General features: G+C 39.0%; 1 pseudogene across 1 annotated transcript; it reads left to right on the top strand.

The window, feature by feature from the left end:
* Positions 1–51: 51 nt before the first annotated feature.
* LOC149193004 (putative apyrase 7 pseudogene) lies at positions 52–6,428 on the top strand (annotated as a pseudogene). Its single transcript, XR_016255022.1, has 3 exons — positions 52–116; positions 1,473–3,191; positions 6,303–6,428. The product of XR_016255022.1 is annotated as a putative apyrase 7 pseudogene (transcript).
* The last annotated feature ends 15,439 nt before the right edge of the window (positions 6,429–21,867 follow it).

Raw genomic sequence — 21,867 nt, 5'->3', positions numbered from 1 at the left:
CATTGCGAAGTAGACATTTACAACAAGATTAGAGTTGTTGTGAACGCAGATATGGCTGGAGACATGGACACTAGAAAGTCCATTACAGGTTATTGTATACATTTGCAGGTGCAACAGTATCTTGGGTGTCAAGGCTACAAAGAATAGTAGCCCTCTCTACAACAGAAGTAGAGTACATAGCTGCAACAGAAGCTTGTTAAGAGATTTTATGGATGCAGTGATTCCTAGGAGAGAGGAATAAAACAGGACAAGTATGTGTTATATTGTGATAGTCAGAGTGCCATTCACTTGGCAAAAAACCCAACATTTCATTTAAAAACCAAGCACATTGACTTAAGGTACCATTGGATCCAGCATGTGTTGGAGGAAGAACAGTTATCCTTGGAAAAGATCCATACAGATAGGAACCTTGCTGATATGCTCACTAAGATTCTACCACGAAATAAACATGAGTTATGTAGAGGCATGGTAGGACTCGGTGTGACTTGATTCATGACTATTATTTGGCTTCAAGTGGGAGAATGTTAAGTGTGAAGCCAAACTCAACATTGTGCGAATGATGGCACCAACTCTCCAACAATCCGTCGTCCCAGCCGTCACCGCCACACCTGCACCAAACCTACCATACCGCCATTATCTTCTAGATCTCCATCTGAATCACATGCAAGATTCTAGATCCTCCTTCAGCCTCCATAAATTTGTAATTTCTCTGGCTAGTTATTGCAAGCCAAGGCCCATGCCTCTCTGTGTGTAATATCTGTGTGTAATATGAAGTTATGTTTTCTCTTCTGCTGTCAATTTCTTTTGTTGTTGCTCCATTGTCTATGATTTGTCTATGATGTTTGTCTACTACCATAGAAGTTTTAATTAAGCTCTATTCTCTGAACTAACACGGAAGTCAAAGCCTTTTCTGTAAACATTGTTAAATTGTGTTAGACATTGCGAAGTAGACATTTACAACAAGATTAGAGTTGTTGTGAATGCGGGCAACATTCTGAAGAATGAAATTTCAAGGATAAATAAGGTTGGAAAAAGAATTACCTGTCGCCGAGACAGTTCCCTTTCTCTTGTGAGTAATAGTCCTTTGTCGCTCTTGTAGCATCCGGAAAGAAGGGTGAGTCTTGATTCTGGCAAGGAGTTGCAAAACCCTCAAGACATGGAGATTTCAAAACCCTTGATTTTGCCAAATTTATAGCAAATCCTCGTAGTTGGTAATCTACCGAGAGAGAAACAGTAAACCACAATATTAAATTTTCTTCCGAAGCCATTAGACGGTGGTGAAGGAAGCGTAACTAGGTTCGGTCTTCATAAATGTAAGTTTGACATTTGTATGTAATTTAGGAAAAGAGAAATTATATTTATATTTACGCCGTAAGGCGTTCCCTCCGAGAGGAACTCCCCTCCGTGCCGCGGTGTCTCGTTATGGGCCCTTAGATCGATTGTTAGACGATGAAATAAACTCCAACCATTAGATCATCGGCGAGTCATTTCTCTACATCTTCATCAGCTTCTGGCTCTTCTGTTTCATCTTCTGCATTGCCGCCCTTAGCTTCACCCTTCAGGTCTGCATGGGCAGGTTATGGAAAGACAGGTGGCCTGCGGCTTTCATCGTCTCTCCAAGACTTCTCAACATACCGCAAGGTTGGTTCTGAAGAAGGGGATTTAGCCTTGAGCGGTGCTGGTATTCTTCGAACAAAACCTTCATCGATAAGGGAGGGCACAGGAGGAGGCACTAGCTTTTCAAAGGAGAAGGGCCTACCTTCAACACCATTGAGAAAACAATGCTGGTTAAAGGTGGCTGTTGGGTTTTTACTTCTCTTAATGCTTTTAATTCTGATCGTTGCGGGATTTGGTTGGTTAAAATCTTATCGGAGTACAGAGGCATCACATTTTTCTATAGTTTTGGACTGTGGGAGCACTGGTACCCGAGTTTATGTGTATGAGTGGGTGCGGGATGATGGCAAGCATCAAGGGAGTCTTCCAATGGTGCTGCGCCCATTTCCTGAAGGTACTGATGGCAAGTCAAGGCAACAGAATGGTCGAGCTTATCATCGCATGGAAACTGAACCTGGTTTTGATAAACTTTTACACAATGAATCAGGGTTGAGGTCAGCCATGGAACCACTGCTCCAGTGGGCTGAAAAGCAAATACCGGCTCATGCTCATAAAAATAGCCCTCTTTTCCTTTTGGCCACAGCAGGGCTTCGCAGGATGCCAAGTTCAGATTCAGAATGGATCCTGGACAAGGCATGGTCAATTCTAGAAGAATCTCCATTTATGTGTCGAAGAAACTGGGTTAGGATAATTACTGGGGTAGAAGAGGCTTACTATGGATGGGTAGCTCTTAATTATATGATGGGTAGATTGCAGAATATGCCGATTCTGGAGACGTTTGGTGCACTTGACTTAGGGGGTTCCTCATTACAGGTGACATTTGAGTCTAAATATGGCTTGAATCTGACCATTGGAACAATGGAACGCCATCTAAATGCATATTCTCTTACAGGTTATGGCCTAAATGATGCCTTTGAAAAGTCCGTTGTACTTCTACTCAGAAAAAATTTAAAAACTAACAGTGGGAAATTCTCTGGTGGTCAGTTGCATCTCAATCATCCTTGCATACATGCTGGTTATAGACAGCAATACTCATGTTCTCAGTGTTCTTTCTTACTCCAGAATGGAAGTCCTCTGGTTGGTGGAAGAGACATAAGTAAAGAAGAATCTCGAGTAGGGCTTGAGTTGATTGGTGAGCCCAACTGGGAAGAATGTGAAGCTCTAGCGAAATCAACCATAAATGCCTCTGAATGGTCACATTCGGGGGCAGGGACAGACTGCAAACAACATCCTTGTGCTATCAGTGATCAGCAGCAACAATCTCAAGGGCAATTCTATGCTATGTCAGGTTTCTTTGTTGTGTTCAAGTTTTTTAATCTATCTGCTGCTGCTTCATTTAATGATGTTCTAGAGAAGGGTCGGGAGTTCTACACTAAAACTTGGCAAGATGCTGAGCGGAGTGTTGTTCCACAGCCTTTTATAGAATAATATTGTTTTCGTGCTCCATATATAGTATCACTCCTGAGAGATGGTTTGCAATTGAAGGAGCAACAAGTAGTTGTGGGGTCTGGTAGCATTACTTGGACTTTAGGTGCTGCATTGTTCCATCGGTAATGGAATTTCTCCAAGTCGTTCTGGTAAGCTCTGTAACTGAAACTTTAAATTATTCATCTTCAACAGTTTTTTTGCCATTTTGATTAAATTCTTCCAGATCCATCACAGTGAGTTTTTTGAGTTGACATTTTGATCCAGCCAGAGTGGCTCACCATCAGGACTCAAAAAACACTTGCTGGCTCGAAGCCTCCAAATATCAACTCAAAAAACTCAGTGTGATGGATCCAAAAAAAATTAATCAAAGTTATTCACATCACAGAATCCTTAACTCAGAAAAAACTTATTTTACCAATTGAATAATCTTAATTGATCATTTTTCTTTTCCTTCACTCACTTGACAATCTGCCTCTATATGTTTGTGTTTATGTTGCCTTTTAATTCTCTTTTCTTTCAGAGGCTATGCATTTATTACTCTTCGCTGCATCTTATGCTTATGTCAAGTTTTTAACCTCCGTGGTTACAGAAATGTTGATTCCCCTGTTTTTGCATAAAATTTTCACTTAAGTTTCTTATTGAATTTACAAGTGTTTGTTGCTTGAGTGCCATGCTTGGTTGTCTTTGGTTTGCCAAAGGTTTTGAGAAGATTAATACGATTAGTTTGGACTAGTGCTCAGCTGAGTATTAGCAATAGTTTATAATTTATGTAACTATACTCATGATGATGATTTGTTCCATGAAAAAATAACACACAACAAAGGATCTGTACATGTGAAACTGTAGTATGTGGAATAAAGTCAGCTCACTCCCGTTGAGGATGTCAATTAATTTTCTCATGTTCCACTAATCTCAACAAGGGTAAAACCACAGAAGAGGCATCCTCAGGTCATGAGCTGTTCAAGACTAAAAGCTCATGGGCTCTTGATATGTTTGGCTATTGCTGTTCCACATTTTTCATTTTTGTGATTACTACACAATTAAATGCAGAACAGTTTTAAAGTCTATGAAGTGTTTCAGATGATTGGGAACACCTATGGCAGTATTGTGTGGAAAATGGGTATATTATAATGTGGCATTGTGGCTGCATCTAATGTTTCCTCATAATCAGGTTTCTGGGATTCCAAGTGAGCTGAGGTGCCTCCCTTCCTGGATGCTTTGTTCACAAGGATGAAACCAAGTGCCTTTGATGCACCATTTGCGTGAGTCAAGAACTGTGGATATGAAGAATGGGATACTCGATGACATTCTACATGATATCGTTGACGTTGTTGGATTATGTCAAACAGTCAAAGTGGACAATGAAACATTTGGAGATTCCATGAATTTCAAAAAGCATGCCTTCCTTAAAGCAAATATAAAAGATTTAACACTGTACACAGGATACTTCCCAAAGCTTGTTTAATTATAAAACACATATATTTCTCAAATGTAGAAGTCATACCATGTGTGTGTTCCTTAATAAACCTTATAATAGAGTTTATAGAGCTGATCTTTTCTACGGACGAGATAGTCATTTAGGAAAAGAGGCTAACTTGAATTTGAAATGTTGTGTGGTCATTAGTATGTGTCGTAACTATGTTAAAGAAGCGACCAAATTGAAGAAACAGCAAGTGTATTTCCCTGGAGGTACCTTGTAGTACTGAGAAATTATTAATGATATGTTTTTCACCCCTTGTATTTAATATGCAAACAGGAATCTAGCAATTAGTTATTTCGTTTTTTCTATTCAAGACCAGATCCATAGTGCCTAAATTTGCTACTGGGCTAACCTGCATAGCCATGACTCTTTTCAGCATCTGGTCACAAAGGAGTGTCCTCTCTAGTTCTGTTTTCACACCAACACGTTTCTTGGCATGTGCCTTAGGGCATCTTAGTTGACCCTTGTTTCTGGTCATATGCTCAGGATTCTTTCCTTGTTCCCTGCTTGTGAAATGTGTCAAAAAGATCTGAGCTATAACATCAATTGTAACATTGCAGATCATGCTTGTCACTATTTTTTTTATGCTCCTCTTCATTGGCCACTGATCCATGGCAATGCATTCCTTTTCTGATGAGTGACATTCAGAAGAAGTTTTTAACATTAGAATAGTTTGATTCCAATTTTGGTTATAATTTAATACAATGCATACTTCTTCGATCCTGGAAATTGAGGGAAAATTTTACATGCAAGAGATATCGAAGACAGTGCACCTTCGTAGGTAGTTAATCCAGGGGATAACCATCAACATGGTGACAAACTCAAGTTGAATGTGTTTCCCGTGTGATCTAGGCTTAACTTTCCCCAACCTCTTACATGCTCATTATTTGCTTATCATTTCCTTTTTTCTCCAAAGGCATTGCTCTAAGTTATTCTTGACAAACGGAGTTATATGGGGAAGTTGTTCATATCATGGACAGAATTAGCAAGGATCGAATAGAAGTTCACCACTTTTGCATCTCTCCAAAAGCTTTAGCTTTGTTTACACATACTGTAAACATGGATACGTTTTGGATCTGATTGGATTTCTTTTTTTATGGGCTTGGTTCTGATGCAACTGACATTTATTTACAATGAGGAATTTCATCTCTTCTTTTCCATTTTCCTAAATTTGTTTGAACTCATTTCCAGAATTGCTAACTGGTGTGGTTGAAGCTACTATAAAAAACTAAAAAAGGATCAAATAAGGCAATTCTAGGGGATGGGCTGACATCCATTGTAGGAGGTAGGCTGCATGTTCTACTCTTCTCATGTATTGAACTGAAATTTAAGTCCAGGACTACAGTTTGTAGATCTGTTTCTATTGTCTTTGGTGCTTTGATCCTTCAACTAGTTTCCCCCATTTTATTCTGTCTCATGTGTTGTGAAACTGCCTTCCCTATAAGTGGTTCGGGGGAGAAGCTTTGCTTCTTTTAATAACATGCTCAGTCTACTAATCCTGATTGGATGGGATAGAAATTCATGTGGTCGCCATTAAGATTTCTATTGTTTAGTTTTACTTTACAAGAAGGATTTTGTATCTACTTTATTGATCTCATCACAGGAAACCTTCCAAATTCATTTGTCATGTAATTCTAATAATGTTGTTTATTCTTCCTTGAAATGAAATTAAAACAGTTATGAATCATGATGTTGCAAATTGTATATGATTTCTGTCTGTGTTTTCCCAAGCATCATATTCTGTAATGTAACTGGAATTATTTTTCTTCATTATTTTCAGGGGATGGAAGAGCAAAGATACCACTTAGCCCTTCAAATTCAGGGTGTCAGCAACCATTTGGACTTGCGCAAAGCCTTGCGGGTGGAAGTGTGCAACATGTTGATTCTCTCAAGCACCAGTCAACTGTGTCAGTTGGATTGTGTTTTCCAAGCAATGTGGGGCAAATACAAACTGATACTGGACCCTTGTGGACGCCTCACAGAGGTCAAATGCGGTTGTAGAGTCGACGATCACAATCAAGAGAAGATCTCAGTTTATCAGTTTTAGAGAGCCATGTCGTCAAGTTGTGATGGCTAGAAGCTGTATATAGATTTTAGAGAAAGGCTGTGCTTTTCTCAAAAGTGTACATTACAGGAGAATCTGGAATATCAACTTGTTAAGCGAGTGTAGCTTTATGCAGCATCTCTGGGCTGGTTCTTTATGTATTGAGGGGAGATCCCTACAGCACAACTGAAATATATACTAAAATATTGCGAATTGTATTTTTGGTCTCTCTACATTTTGGCGGATGGTTGGATCTTGTTAATTTTATCTGTAATGTTAGCATATTCATCTCGCTTAGCGTCTTTGATGGATATTTGTAACATAAATGCATTTTAAATAACATTTTTTTTTCAACTTCAGGTCGCTGACAGCCAAATGTCATATTATAGAGTTATCATTTTATTCTTTTTGGAAATTTCGAAATCTCTTGGGACCCGTGTTGTTTCCTGGCAGTGTAAAGTTTCTTTACTTTTCAGAGGTTAAAAGGAAGATTCTGAACACAGTTCATTGGCAGTTCATTCATGTGTTATCTTTAATAGTCAAACTCCAAGTTCATAGGATTCAATTAGTCTCCAAACCTTTTAGACTATTTAAATTTATACCAATGGCAAATAATTATTACAACAATGTACTTGATTTATATCATTCAATTTTTTAATCAGGAAAGAAAATTGATCTTAAATTTAGGAAATGTCATTTTTCGGAGCCAAAATGGCAGAAAATAGTGGTTGGAATACCGTAATTACGCCGTAAGGCGTTCCCTCTGAGAGGAACTCCACTCCGTGCCGCGGTGTCTGGTTATGGGCCCTTAGATCGATTGTTAGACGATGGAATAAACTCCAACCATTAGATCATCGGCCTTTTTAGAAACCAAGCATCACCGAAGAGAGGCCAAGCGTCTGTGGATGGATGAGAGAGGACAGCAATCTGAGGCACCTCGATCCCCTTCGATCTGAACATCAGGGAGCTCTATGAAGCGGATCATGTCCCTTGACGAAGATGGCAGGGTGTGGTGAGGAGAGCCGTCCATCCATTCGGCGGTGAAGAAGGTGACAGAAAACCCATGGTACACAGTGAGCCGAATATTCACACCAGTTCACACCAGTTCTTCACTTGATCACTCTACTTTGTGGTCACTCATTTCATGGCTCCTCGGCATTCTCGTTCTCTGTTGGCGAAAGCTTTCTTATTCTTTATTCTTATTCTTTCCCCCATTGCAATTTCCACAGGGCTTTGCATTGCAATCAGCCATGCAATTCAAAGAAAAACCAAATATTCTTGCAGCAGATGTCTTCCCTGTACCTTTGGGCCCATGAAAAAGATAAAAGGGTGCAATCTTATCTTTGTTAATTGCACTGGAAAGAGCTTGAGCAATAATGCTCTGCCCAACCAGTTCCTCGAAAGACTTGGGACTGTACTTTTGACTCAAGCTTCTATTCACTAACATGTTTTCGTTAGTCCTCATCTGTAAGGATTCCTCCTCTGTCTCATATTCACTAATCCCTGACTTTCTGGTCCTGTGATGAGTTTTGATGAGAGGATGGAGATCTAGCTCACTGAAACGTCTGTTGTTTACATGGGGAGAATCACCATAATCGTCCAGAGGCGAGTCCAAGGTTAAAACATTCGTGTGGGGGGGGATCTGACCAATGGGGTTTCATCCTTTGAATAGGAGCAATCCGAGGAAGAAAAATCTGTAACATATTCAAATTGAATAGGTTCTTGATAGTGCAGAGTACTAGCAGAATCAGAGAGTGATTTTCTCCTATTGGCAACCAGCACACCACATGAAAACCTCTTCCCTCTGATGCCCTTCAATTTTTTACCTCTACCATTTCGCCTTCCAGACCAGGACCAAGGAAGTCTGCATCCATTTCTTGAAATTGTTTGACAACCCCCAAACTCTTCAACATTTCTTTGTATGTCGATGTTGTTTTGCAGATTTTCCTCCCTTAAAGTTTTATGATCATAAGGCCCAATGTAAGGGTCTATAGTATAAGCCCCATTGTCATCTAAAACAAGTTCGAAGCTTTCTTCTTTGCAAGTATTAGCGGGAGAACTAATCAATGAAAAATCATCTTCATCTACAGGCAGTGTAAACTCATGGAAGGAATTCAGAGCTGCAGGATGGTTTTCATCGGTAAATCCCTGGTATATTTTGAATGATCTTGAAGATGTAGATTTGCTCTTTCCAGCAACAAGTTTTCTTTTCTGAAAGTACTTGGGATTTTTTCGGTTGCTTTTCCTTCTATGATATTTGAGTGCACCTTCAGCATCGAGATCCTCTACCAGAGTACTTCCACCAACAAATTCTCTTTTTGAACTCTTAATATTTTGTATGATTTTCTGTACTGTATCATGTATGCTGTTTTTATCAGAAGTTGTCAAGTTGGTATCAGACACTTTTCCTTCTTGTAAGGCCATGGAACTCATTTATATTGAAGCAGTTAAAGATAATTTTGCATAGGTTATTCACATTAAGGACTGTAGCCTTTCAATTGTTCATCACAGACCAACATTATCAAAATTCAGTCACAAGTCTGGTGTCGAGATAAATTTGCCACGTCACCTGGTTTTTCAAATAAAAAAACAGATATCTTAGAATACCCAAAATAGGAAAGCTTATTTCTATTCCAAAATCTACTGTGCTTTTTGGCTTCTCTAAGCTCAGGTTTCTACTTTATGCCTGCAAGTTTCCTCATTCACTCAGTTTTATCTACGTTAAGATACCCATGAGTTCATGGACTCTCATTATGATGTTTTGATCTATTAATTCGTCGCAGAAATCCATCTTGTTTTATCTTACTTAGTGGTACAATTCCATCTTTACTTCGTAAAATTCCTGGATGTACCAATTTCAATGATTTTGAATAATTAAGACTGACACATCAAGGAGTTCTGGTTCAAAATCTCTCAAGTTAGACTCAGTTTAAGAATTCCAAGTCATGTAATACGCACACCTAAACAGTTTAAGAGCATTAAAGTTTTATCGGAAATTTAAGGTTGAAAAGGCTTTCTGATGAGATTCTAGCTTTAGGAAAATCTGTGCGAAGATAGAATTTCAGTGCCATGGATGGAGAAAGTCAAAGTTATCCTCTACCGCCAGCTTAGACGCCATCAAATATTCCAAAAATTGAGGACTTCCTGTGAAAGTTCACGCTTTCCCTTCATCATTAATAGAGCAAGCAGCAAGAGCTTATCATTTCCCATGCACATGTACATATTATTCATAATGATCCCTATCCATGATTAATACATAGCAGTTACGATGAATCTACCACTCAATATAACTTCCAATTGCAGGGAACAGCACTAAGAAAAGAAAAGAAAAAAACCCTGCAACACAGAAATTGGACGAAAAATTCTATTATCTATAATAAACTCTTTGTGATTTCATAACACAGATTATCCTTGAAATGAGAAAAAACCAATAACTTCCCTTTTTGATTCGGAAAGAGTAGGCAGTAGTAGGCAGGTTGCTTACTTGAATTTTGAATTTGAATGATGATATTCTCAAAATCAATGCCCAAGCCAGCACCATTGAATTATAATTGCTAATGTGACTAACTATATATATATATATTTATAGCACGATTTCCATCTCTACGACTTAATATAAGATTTGGAAATGGTGGCCATCAACTACTCCATCACCATTAGCAGGCCTGCATTTAATAATATTCAAATTAAATTTTGTGCAGGCCTAATGGAATGGAGTCATGCAGTTTAAATAAACAAGAGAGAACTCTTGTTAAATTAATTAATAGAAAATGCTGGTTGGTGGCAGAATGCAAGGTCATTTTAAGATCAGGAAGGTGACTTTCGTTGTATTGTGGATTTGTGTTGGTTTATTAATCACTTATTCTGATTCATATATGTTGATCTCATTATCTATATGATCTGAATATAAAAAGCAGAGGATTCCTGAGAATAGAGAATATATTCATTAGTTTATAATTTATGTTCTAGCATTATTTGGCTAGCTGACCAAGTCATTTGGACATGGCTTTGCCCTGGTTGCAGGTATTCTTCAAAGTGATCCACTAGTGCAAGTGTTTATCATAGATCTCCACAAAAACAGTGAAGTGTTTATCATAGATCTTTATCGTAGATCTCCACAAAAACAGTGAAGTGTTTATCATAGATCTTCACAACAACTATTAACAGTTAATCCATATGGATATAATTTCGAAAACAGTTTGGGATACAAAATTCAATTCATTACGCCGTAAGGCGTTTCCCTTTGAAATGAATTGCCCCAGCCGATGCCGTGTCTTATTGTTGACCGAGTTTGGGATACAAAATTCAATTCATTACGCCGTAAGGCATTTCCCTTTGAAATGAATTGCCCCAGCCGATGCCGTGTCTTATTGTTGACCGTAGATTTGTGGTGTTAGACGATTGAAGGAAGTTTGGTCGTTGATCCTCACACTGTCCTTTTGTATCCCAACCCAATGGCCTCTGTGTCTTCTGAGTTATTGTTCGGGCGGTGGCAGATTAAGCATTTCTTGCTGTCGAGCCTCGCACGGACACTGGAGGCCTTTCCTACGATGGTCATGATTTTCGCCGACTATGAACCCCATTGGCATTGCAATGGAGGGAAAACTCCAGAGGATTTCCTTTTCGTGAAGCCAAGGTTCGAATCCTGCAGCCCGACGGGATCTATATGCTCCATGGACCCGGCCTCATGGGACTGGGACGGAGGCCCCGGGGTTTCGACAGTCTGCGGATGGGATCTCGTCTGCGGCCAGAAATACAAAGTTGGGTTTTTGCAGTCTGCGTTCTTTGTCGGGTGTTTGCTCGGTAATTGATATTTTCAGCCCCTGTGCGCTTTTATATCTGACGGCTGATCGCCATTAAGATTTTCTTTCAGTTTCTGATTTATTTTTTGATACAGGTGCAGGGATATCTGGGCATCTATCGGATTCTTCGTTGGGGCGTGAGGGTGTCCTGAAGTTGGTCTGCATCTGCAATGCCATTTTTTGGTTTCTTGACGGCAATGTCGCCGAATTTCTGGGTTTATTTAATTCTCCGTCTATTGACGGGAATTAGCAATGGTGGCCTGGGGTTGTCGTCGTTCATCTTGGTGACGGAAGCCGTCGGACCGTCCAAGAGAGCACCGGTTGGCATGTCGACTTTCTACTTCTTTTCTCTCGGCATAGCAGTGCTGCCGGCTCTGTCCTACTTTTCCAGCAACTGGAGATATATGTACGTCGCGGGCTCGATCCCCTCGGCCGTGTATTGCATCTTCGTTCTGCCATTCGTTTGGGAGTCCCCGCGGTGATACCTGGTGAAGGGCAGGCTGAAAGAAGCCATGGGCATCATGAGATAATAATCATCATCCCTCCATGATTCACATTATAGAAATAATAATTGACATTATCCACATACACAACTCTTGTGATGCATCTTTCTCATATGCTCAGGTCATTTTTTGAAATAAGTGTACTCATCCAATGATGGAGACTCAACACGCATGAGGTACATTAGTCATTTATTCATAAGAATATTTTTCATTTAGTATATTGGGATGTAAAGATTGTGGGTTGAAGTTGGAAATGAATCATGATGCTTGGAACTTATACTTGTTGCATTATTTCATTTTTGTGGTTTGTTAAATAAATTAAATCCCTCTAAACTCATGTTAGATTTATATTTAAAATAAATCTAAATTAATTCTATTGGAAAAAATGGTGTCCATTTTCCCTGCAGTTCAACCTCGCACTTTATTTCATTTCATAAAAAATGAACACCACTCCATTCAAGTACAGCCTTTGACATGTTACAAAAATTGAAAGATCCATATAACCAGCATCCATATGCTCTTAATCCGTGCTGCTATGAAGCCTTCACATGGGTCCCCTCGACCTAAAATTATTTAATGAGAAAGTTCAAAGGGGAGGTGCATTTTCGAATGGGCTCGCCTTTTAACAACCTGCGGATCCTCACTTGATTGTCCGTGCTGCACTAATTTGTTTATCCTGTCGCACAAAAATTCTGTTTTCAATGACAAATTTTACAAGTAATAATAATTTTTTAAGATACAGTGAGCGTTTACAATGATTCAGTGCATGGTTTAACGACGTTTTAGGAGCTAGCCATGGGAGATTTCAGAAGACTATGCTGCTGCTGATGCCTAGAGAGGTTTGTCTATTTTGTTCATGTGTGAAGTCTCGAGGAGACTGCATTTGTAGTTGGGACACTGTTGCCTGCACCTTAAAGGCCTGCTTAGACCTTCATAAACAAAGTTACATTCAAATGAAGCATGCCAACCGAGCCAACATACTAAATAAGTAGCTTCCACTAGGTATTTAGTCATATATTCTCTGTTTGATATGTGCTTATTTATTTTTTATTTTTCAACTTGAAAGGGTGTACCTAATGTCTGTGCATATCCTTCTTACTTCCAGAACACCTAGAATAGGTTACATCATTTGCATTATCAAAAGTAGAATCACAACACACGCAAACAAATACATACGCCCACCAAGCACAAGAAAATAGTGTGATGGCTATCAACTTTTTTAAATCAAACTTGTAATAATCTCAATAATAAATCTAATGTTCTTTAGAGAAGACCTGCTACTCTAGTTTTTGTTGGGTTTTGTACAGTTTATAGTGTATCATAAGGAAATACATTTCTTGAAGGGATTGCATCAGAAGGCTCAACGAACCTTTGAGCATTTTTGTAGGGGTTTATGTTATACAATCATTAAAATTTTTGATAAAATTAGTCTGGACTATCCACATGCCTATTTTTTTCAATAAATTTGAAGAAGTGCATGTTTTTGCTTTAATAATATGTATACTGAGTACTCCTAAAATTTTCTGAACTGTAGTTTTGTGGGCCAATTGTTTTCTGTATTGTACGGTATCCACATTTGAATTCAGATTCTATCTTGATAACTATCATTTCTTAGTATGTTTTTATGAATATATTGCATTGTAAGTGTTCTCTCTTCTTACATTGGACAAGAGAATACGACTGTCTTTGACAATGTGAAGTTGTGGAAGATGCAAAACTTCCCTTGCTTTACATGAGCCAACTTGACCTTCAATAGAAATGTTGCTGAACACAATGAGAAGTTTCATGCTTCTTTAGAGAGCATCCTGAAAGGCTTGTGTAATTCCTGCTTTGTTTTGGTTGATGCCTTGCTGAGGAATCATTGAGACTCATCATGGTTTTGTGGTCCAATCAGAACCTATTCAATACTCACCTTCGTTGACTATATTAGTCGAACACAAACCCTGTCAAAACTCTCAAGCCAGTAGGGCTCGGGCACAATGTTAGTTCCTCAATATGGTGATCAAAGTCTATCTTCAACATTACAATTGTCTTCACGCATCCTTTTTCTAAATGAATCTACATTACATGCGCTTGAAGAACTAGCTTTGAAGTCTCTATTCTCAGGCAATGTTCAGGTCTAAGTTCATGTAGGCAATTCTATGTTGAAATTATACTTGCATACGAGAATCTTATATTGGCGGAAGACCGTTACTCAAATGTCTGCCAAAAAGAGAACCCATTTTGACACACCACCTATGCAGAGGAAGAAGCTTCACAAGTGTTTGGGCTCCTTTTCTCTATCATGGCTGGGGAAGTAGCCAAGAGTAAATATCTCTACAGGCATGAAGTCCAATAAAAATAATGTATAAGACATATTTGACAACCAACAATTGCATCTAAAATGAAAAATATGTTCCCGGCCTTTCAGAAAATGTGGAGTCTAGCAGAATGTGAGGCCGTCATTATCATCGAAATTCCAACCAGATATGAATCTTTCAGTCTTATGGTATTATGGGACAATAACATCACTGATATATGAACTATATATCAAGCTTTTAATCCTAAAATATAAGTGATGGATGCTTCATTACAAAGCCTAGAAGTCTTCTTTCAAATGTAACAATTGGATGATGCACATAAGTTGATGCTAATAGAAGTCCGTATGGAGTGACCAACCCATAACATGGTGGTGGGCTCTTGTACAAGAAGCCTTCTTTCAAATATAACAACTGAATGATGCATAGAAGTTGATACTAAAAGAAGTCAGTATGGAGCGACCAACCCTTAACATGGCGGTGGGCTCTTGTACGAGACTTAGTCAACTGAAATTCACCTCCTACACAAACTTTGATATGCTTCAAGCAAGAAATACAAGATAGGTTATACCTGAAGGGGAAAGCAGAGGAAATCATGAAGCAGTGGATTCATGTAAGGCAAGTACCTAGTCAAAGGCATCAAACAATATTTTTGATGGCTTCAAGTCCATGGTGACGAATTGGAAGTTCCTTGACTCACTTCTCAGAGGACTCTCAACCAAAATATCCAAAGAAAAATGGACCTGCTTAGTATAAATGCTTTGGAGAATGCTTTACAAGTAGCTTTCGAGTTTGAGGCCAAAGCTTCAGAAGAAAATGTACTAAGCCTCCACCAACTAAAGTAAGGTTCTCGAAGCCTTATCTTTTAGAACCGTCTCTATTAGTAACTCAGAGCAGCCTTTAAATCAGGGAAATGATTACACAATAGATAAAATTGGCCAGCGCTTATCAAAAATTCCATCCAGCCAAATAGTCGATGCTCAATCCTACTTTATATTTTCTAAGTGCAACCAATAACTCCACGAGGATAACATGATCCCTATTTAGCAAATACACCCCCTGCCTGCTCAAATGGTTGGTACCTATAATCATAGCCCTGTATGGATAAAAATGATGACTACCAGTTACATTGGCTCTATACATTGATGGCAGTTTCTTTAGCTTTGCCAACAATCATTGTACTCTAGTATAGACTAAATGGACACTGGAATTTCCGTTATCCAGAAGATCGAATCTTACCCAAGGAATTCACAAAAGTTGTTGCCAGCACACAATTGGTTGAAAATAATCTCCATCATCATAACCAACTTTATGCCCATAATATGCACAAATGGTAACACATGATACATCTCCCAAACCAACAGAGTCCAACTAAAGTCTAATCCGAGATCCTCCATTCTCAACACTTTATACATAAAAAAACTTGTTTGTAATCGACCTCTCTTTGCACTTTTTGGGGCAATTGCTAGTTATATTAAGTTACTTGAAAAATCGGTCTCCTACAATGTATTTTAGGTATTAGAGGAGGGAAATGGTTATTTCCATTAATTGAGGAATCATTTAGGCAATTTCAGTCTTGTAGAAAAGATTTGTGTTGGTTGAAAAGATTTGTGTTGGTTCAACCTGGGCTCGAAACTTTTTTGTTGTCATCTAATTAATGAATGCATTAGGTTGACCATAACAAAATATCCATTTTCAGAATACACATTATCGTCCACCCTTGCTTTCAACAATGCCCATTCACATGTCGCTATTCTTCCCCACTCTATGCCTTACCACTCTATGCCTTACGGCGTTTCCTTTGCAACATAAGGTGCAAATGCTAGTATTTGTCAATGAGTTTCTTTCTCATTGAAGTAGGTCAAGCACATGTTTAAGTGCTTCTAGGAAGTCCAAAGGTCAATGTATTTATTTAAGACCCTTAGAGGGCATGTTACACTATGCATATAATTATATTAGAGTCAAAAGGAATACCTCCAAGAAAATTCAAAGTCATATCCTTGCAAGGAAAACCTTCAAGCAGCACAATGGTGAAGAAATAAACAAGTCGGCCTCAAGTTAGCTCAAAAGAAGGAGACAAACTCCTATATAAGGAGCCATTAGACGTCCTTGACATAGAACATAATCATCTCTGAAATATGTGAGATAGAGGACAAGAGAAGGGTTCCAAAAAGGAGATTCTAAAGGTCTCTAAGTGCAACGAAGAAGAAAGGGAAGAAGAGCAAAGTTCTAGATTGTTTCTAGGGCTAGAAACAGTCACACGTGCAAAGGAAAAGGAGGACTATATGCAAGTATAACAACAATAACATATCATTCAAGTATCCATATTTGTTTGGGATACATCTTAGGCCTACAAGGCCTCTAACTCAAGCGAAGGAGTTCCTCCCTCAAACAAAGATAAAAGGAGCCTAAACTATAAGCTAACCTATCACACATGAAAGAATTTGGGGTTGTTGTATAGTCATATCGATTTGCATATATATCTCAAGAAGTATTTCATTGGAGGAAGAAAAGGATGTCTCCATAAGCAAAGGACATCACCAAGAATTAAATAAGGAACATCTCATCTAGAAGCTCACATAAGCAAGGTCTACCACTAGTTGCCGAAAGACGTAGCAAGACGAAGTGTCAGGGGACGAAGTGCCGGAAGAAGGAGGATGAAGTGCCAGGAAAACAAAGTGTTGGAAGAAGGAAGGACTTGACTTGTGCTTGGAGGATATTATTAGGGTATAGGGTTTGGCATTGATCAATAAGAAGCTTCAATAAGAGAAACTTACCGAAGGGTTTTCCTCTCTAAGAGAGAGAGGTTTTGGCCTTGGTAGAGAGCCAACATCTGTGTTCTTGTCTTTATGTTTTTGGTAGCAATTTGATGAAACACACACACTAATAAGAAGAAGAAGAAGATCAAGCTAAGATAATTGTAAAAGTGCTTCACAAATTGTTATCAAGTAGTGAAGAATCACACTACACCTAATTGCCCTAGATTCTTCAACAGAGGGAACAACAATAAGCCCTTTTGCGCATGCAAGTATGGTTGTCTATGGGTGCGAAAAAGCCTTGGCACGGCTCATATGGGAAAGGGAAACCTCCAAACAATCGAACGTGAAACCCTCTAAGATGTGACATTAAAAATTGCAAACATTTAAAAAGATATTAGACTTGTAGTATTCAAATGGAAGAAAAGTTAGGAGGAAAATAACAATAGAAACAATGTTGAATAAACATTTACCTGTCGCACAAAAGGTTTTATTCCACCATGGAGTGTTTCCCTTTCTCGGCGTTGCAGCTCTCAGGGGAAGAAATAGAGTGAATTATTAAGATTAAGCAATGATGATGAACCCACTTGCAGGTGTGATCGGCCAATGAACACAAACACAGAATGTCTAGAGCCTAATGAGACTAAAGTATGGCAGGGTTCATGAAATGCGGCCAAGGATTTTACGAAACCCTAGACAAGTTTTGAGACTTGCTCAGTGTGTGAAAGACCAGGCATATCTGGAGGAAAATATATTCGGGGCGACGGAAAAGGGGGTTTGACATTCCTTATCATGAAATTTTGGGGTTCGATCGTCCTTCAAAGATCAATCTGCCCATAAGGGTTGTGAATGCTCCTGCCCAAGTCTACGCGATGAAAGTGAGCCTCTCCTTATCGCTAAAGGCATGAGTTGTTACCACGCAAAACTCATTATTTCACAATCTTCGATGTCAAACCCTCGCAATAGGGGTCTTTGATCAAAGTTACGCGAATCTCATAGGATCGTTGATCGAAGTGTACATTGTTCTGCCAAGTGGCGGGCGGTGGATGTGTGTAGAAGTGTTGAAGCGGTGGGTGGTGGATGTGTGTATAAGCGTCGAAGCAGCGGGTGGGTTTGTCTAGAAGCATTGAAATGAGCATGGACTGCAAATAAGGATTGCTGATGAGAATGGTACAAAGTGGTGTCATGTGTCTACAGGAAGATTTGTGTCCATGACCCTCGCAACCAACGGTTATGTTTAAACAAGACCAGTGGATATATAGTGGGTGGGATTGTAGTAAGGATATAGAGTTTCACTATAAATATATTTCATAGTGCCTTATCATATTTGAGCATTTTTTAATAAAAGAAAATTTATTAATAGTTTGAAATTATTATTTATTTTGATGTTTATAATGGACATTTAGCTTTGAATAATGTAAACACATTGCTCTTAATAATGTAAAATAAGTATTTTGGAATTATAGGCAAAAAAAAAAAAAAAATAGTTTATAATTTTTTTCCAAGGAAAAAAACGGTAACTTTTTATTAAAGAGATAATGAAAAGTTACACTAGCATATGCATTGAAGCATTTCGTAAGCTGCCACAAGGGCTCGAGTGCTTTCGCACCCCACGCAATGTTAGAAGACTAACGTGCACAAAGAATAAGAAAAGAGAAGAGAGGAGAGAGAAAGAAAGAGGCAAAAAACTGAATTCCGGCTGTGAGTAAGACTCACGCTTCAAGTTTTTCTCCCCTTTTTCTTTTCGACCTTACGCCACTCTCCTTGAGTGGGCTCGATCGAAGCAATGACTAACTGTGTTTCTGCATTCTGTGGGCCAGTTTCTTTGTCTGAATCTGAAGTATCTGAGTGGTGGTGCCGTTTGATGCCTCCCATGCTAGGATCCACGCTTGTCATCTCTGCCTTGTTGTCTGATGTGGTTCCCTTCTGATTCTCCATTTCTTGAGATGCCTCGGTCTTCTCTGCAGGGATCTCTTCCTCCTCTGCTTCTGATTCTTCGTCCTCTGAATCTGGGGGTGAAAATTGCCATCCTTTCCTCTGCTTCCCTTTCTGCTTCTTTTTACTGTTTACTTTCTTGGCTTCTGGACATGAGCTTTGCAAGTGTCCTGTCTGCCTACAGAGCCTACATCTGAAAGCGGTGTTTTCATAATCTAGTACTTGCAACCAGTTTTGTTGTTTGTAGATCAGCCTTATATTGTCCGGCAGCCCTTTACTTAAATCTACTTCCACGCAAATACGTGCGAAAGTGTAGATCCTTTCATCAATCTTTTCCAGGTCTGTTTTGATATATTTCCCTATGCTGTTCCCAATGCCTTCCAAAACTCGTTCATTCCAAAAGTGCAGAGGAAGATTGTATAGTCTAACCCAGACCTGCACTTTCGTTACAGTCATTTTGTTTGGATCAAAGTCTGGAAACCATGGGGTCATAAACAGCCCCGATGTTCCCCAAAACCATGGCCTAGCACTGATGACTGTATCTCTGACTTCCTTGGATGTAAATCTTACTATAAAAAACCCCTTTGAACATAGATGAATATCACATTCCATGGTCCAGCTGGTGAAGATCCAATGGAATAGATCCAAAGGTTTAGGCCAAAAGCTGTTGAAACGGCATATGAGAGCTTGCGTTTCATAGGACTTAACGAAATCATCAAGCCCTGTAGAATCTAAGTTTAAGGCTGGGGTTTGCTCTGACTGATCTACTATGTATGGCCTGGGTATGTGTCCGCCTTGATCTGGAGAGGGCCCTGAATCTCTGCTGCCCTGTAAAATGTTTTTGTAGGATAAACCTCCCTTGGGTTGGTGCTGGGGTGCAGTTTTTTTCCCTTTGTCTCCCCCTGAGGAGCTTGGCTGTCCCTGAGGCAGAGCCCCTCCTCTCAATCTGAAGTTTAAAGTAATGATTGATCCTGGCCCAATCTCATAGCTTTCCATCGATCTACAGTCCTGGAGAGACCGCCTACCACTGACCAAATGTTGGATCTGAACTGGGTATCCCATTTCTGCCCATATTTGTTGTTTCAGCTGCAAGGAGGAGCTTCCTGCATGAACCCACACTAAACGAGTTTTCCCCTGAGGGGGTTTAATCAGAATCTGAAAATAAGTAGTTGTTACCTGCTCTGGCTGTAAGCAAACTTCCAGATCTGGCCCTGTTTTTGTTCGTTTTCCCTTGTGCATGTCTAGATCTACAAAAACTCTGCTCGATCTATGATTGGTGCCTTCGATCTGCTGCCTGGGATCAAGCTGTGCTCGGATATAGGCTAGATCGTGTAGATCCAAGCCGAAACTACAATGTTTGGGCCCATGTGTTGTAGGAGGGAGCGGATCTGCATCATGCAGTCCCCCCCTGCCGTTTCTCCGTGCATTCAGGGTTTGACGAGGCCTGGCCTCTAAACGCCATACGTCACGAAGGCTTCTTTGTTCAAGAGCGCAGTTTAGGACCTCGATCTTCCGCAAGAGAAAACCCTCCTCGTATATCCACGCAAATAGGTGAGCTTCCGTTGATGCCCTCGCCTCACGGTCTCGTTGAAAACTTGTATTTCGTTCCCAATCCAGGATCGCATGATTCCTTGTGACAGAAAACCCCACAGATGCGTAGCTGCGCTGATCTGGGTGTATTTGAGGCGTTTGTCTGCGAGAGACAGGCCATTTCTCTGTAGACGCTTGCAGTAAAGACAACCTTCCAGCAGCGTTCACCGTTACCCCAAACCCTGGATCGCCTTCGGCCCCTGAGGCAGGCTTGGGAACCGATGCGGCAGCAACCAGAACTCTGCTCGAACAAACCCTAACCATCGCCATCGCTCTTCCAAAAATAGTTTATAATTATATGGTATCATCATTTCCATTGTAATAATTAAAGTAACCAATTTATTTATATCAATTTTTCTTTAATAATGACGACATTATTCTGACATTTTAGAAAGTCACTAAGTTTGAAAGAAAGACGATGAATATTTTACTTAAAAACACTAAAGAAGAAGATCGCATTAAAAGAAAAGAAAAAAAAATCAAAATAATCAAGTCTAAATCAAAATAATCAACCCTAAATGGATTAATTCTTTTACCATCCAACAATTTTATAAATAAATGAAATTGTAATATAGATATGAAAAATATATAAATTTTTTATATATAATTATTATATTATAGATGTAAAATATTTTATTTTTCAACACGGTTTTTTGCGGGGCTATCTAAATTTTTTTAGATATGGTTTTTTTTGTTAGATATGTTTTCATTGCACGACATTTATATTGTAAGTTTTTTAGTTGATATCTTGGCTATGAATAATTATTTAGTGTGGATGCATCTAATTTCAAATGTAGATACACTTGGCAGTGTTATAAGATGGGAAAATATGGATTTTAAAATTATGAATTTTAGCAAATCTTAGAATTAAAAATTATGGATAGAGTAAGGGACCGAACATCTGTTGTTCAAGGATTGGGTTTGAATTGATACTAACCTTCAATGTTCCTACAGCGAGTGATTTGCATGTCCACTTCCCCTAGTTTATTTTAAACAATTTATGTCAATGTCAATAAAGGAGCTTAACTCACTATAGTCTTGCATTTGCGTGTCCACTTCCCCTAGTTTATTTTAAACAATTTATGTCAATGTCAATAAAGGAGCTTAACCCACTATAGTCTTGCATTTGCATGTCCACTTCCCCTAGTTTATTTTAAACAATTTATGTCAATGTCAATAAAGGAGCTTAACCCACTATAGTCTTGCATTTGCATGTCCACTTCCCCTAGTTTATTTTAAACAATTTATGTCAATGTCAATAAAGGAGCTTAACTCACTATAGTCTTGCATTAAATATAGTGTCTATATGTAGTGTATCAAATAAAGGATGTTTATCGTTTTCCAAGTCTTAGCGATAATAATGGTGGAATGTTTAATATACAATTTGCAACGCATTTATGTTGTATAGGGTAGGGTTT

The sequence above is a fragment of the Pinus tabuliformis genome, chromosome 2_2, assembly GCF_031772625.1.
Source record: "Pinus tabuliformis cultivar Carrire ecotype Pingquan chromosome 2_2, CPIR1, whole genome shotgun sequence".
In the NCBI taxonomy this organism is placed as follows: domain Eukaryota; kingdom Viridiplantae; phylum Streptophyta; class Pinopsida; order Pinales; family Pinaceae; genus Pinus; species Pinus tabuliformis.
The sequence above is the reverse complement of the archived record's forward strand: the minus strand, read 5'-3'. Positions and strand labels throughout refer to the sequence as shown.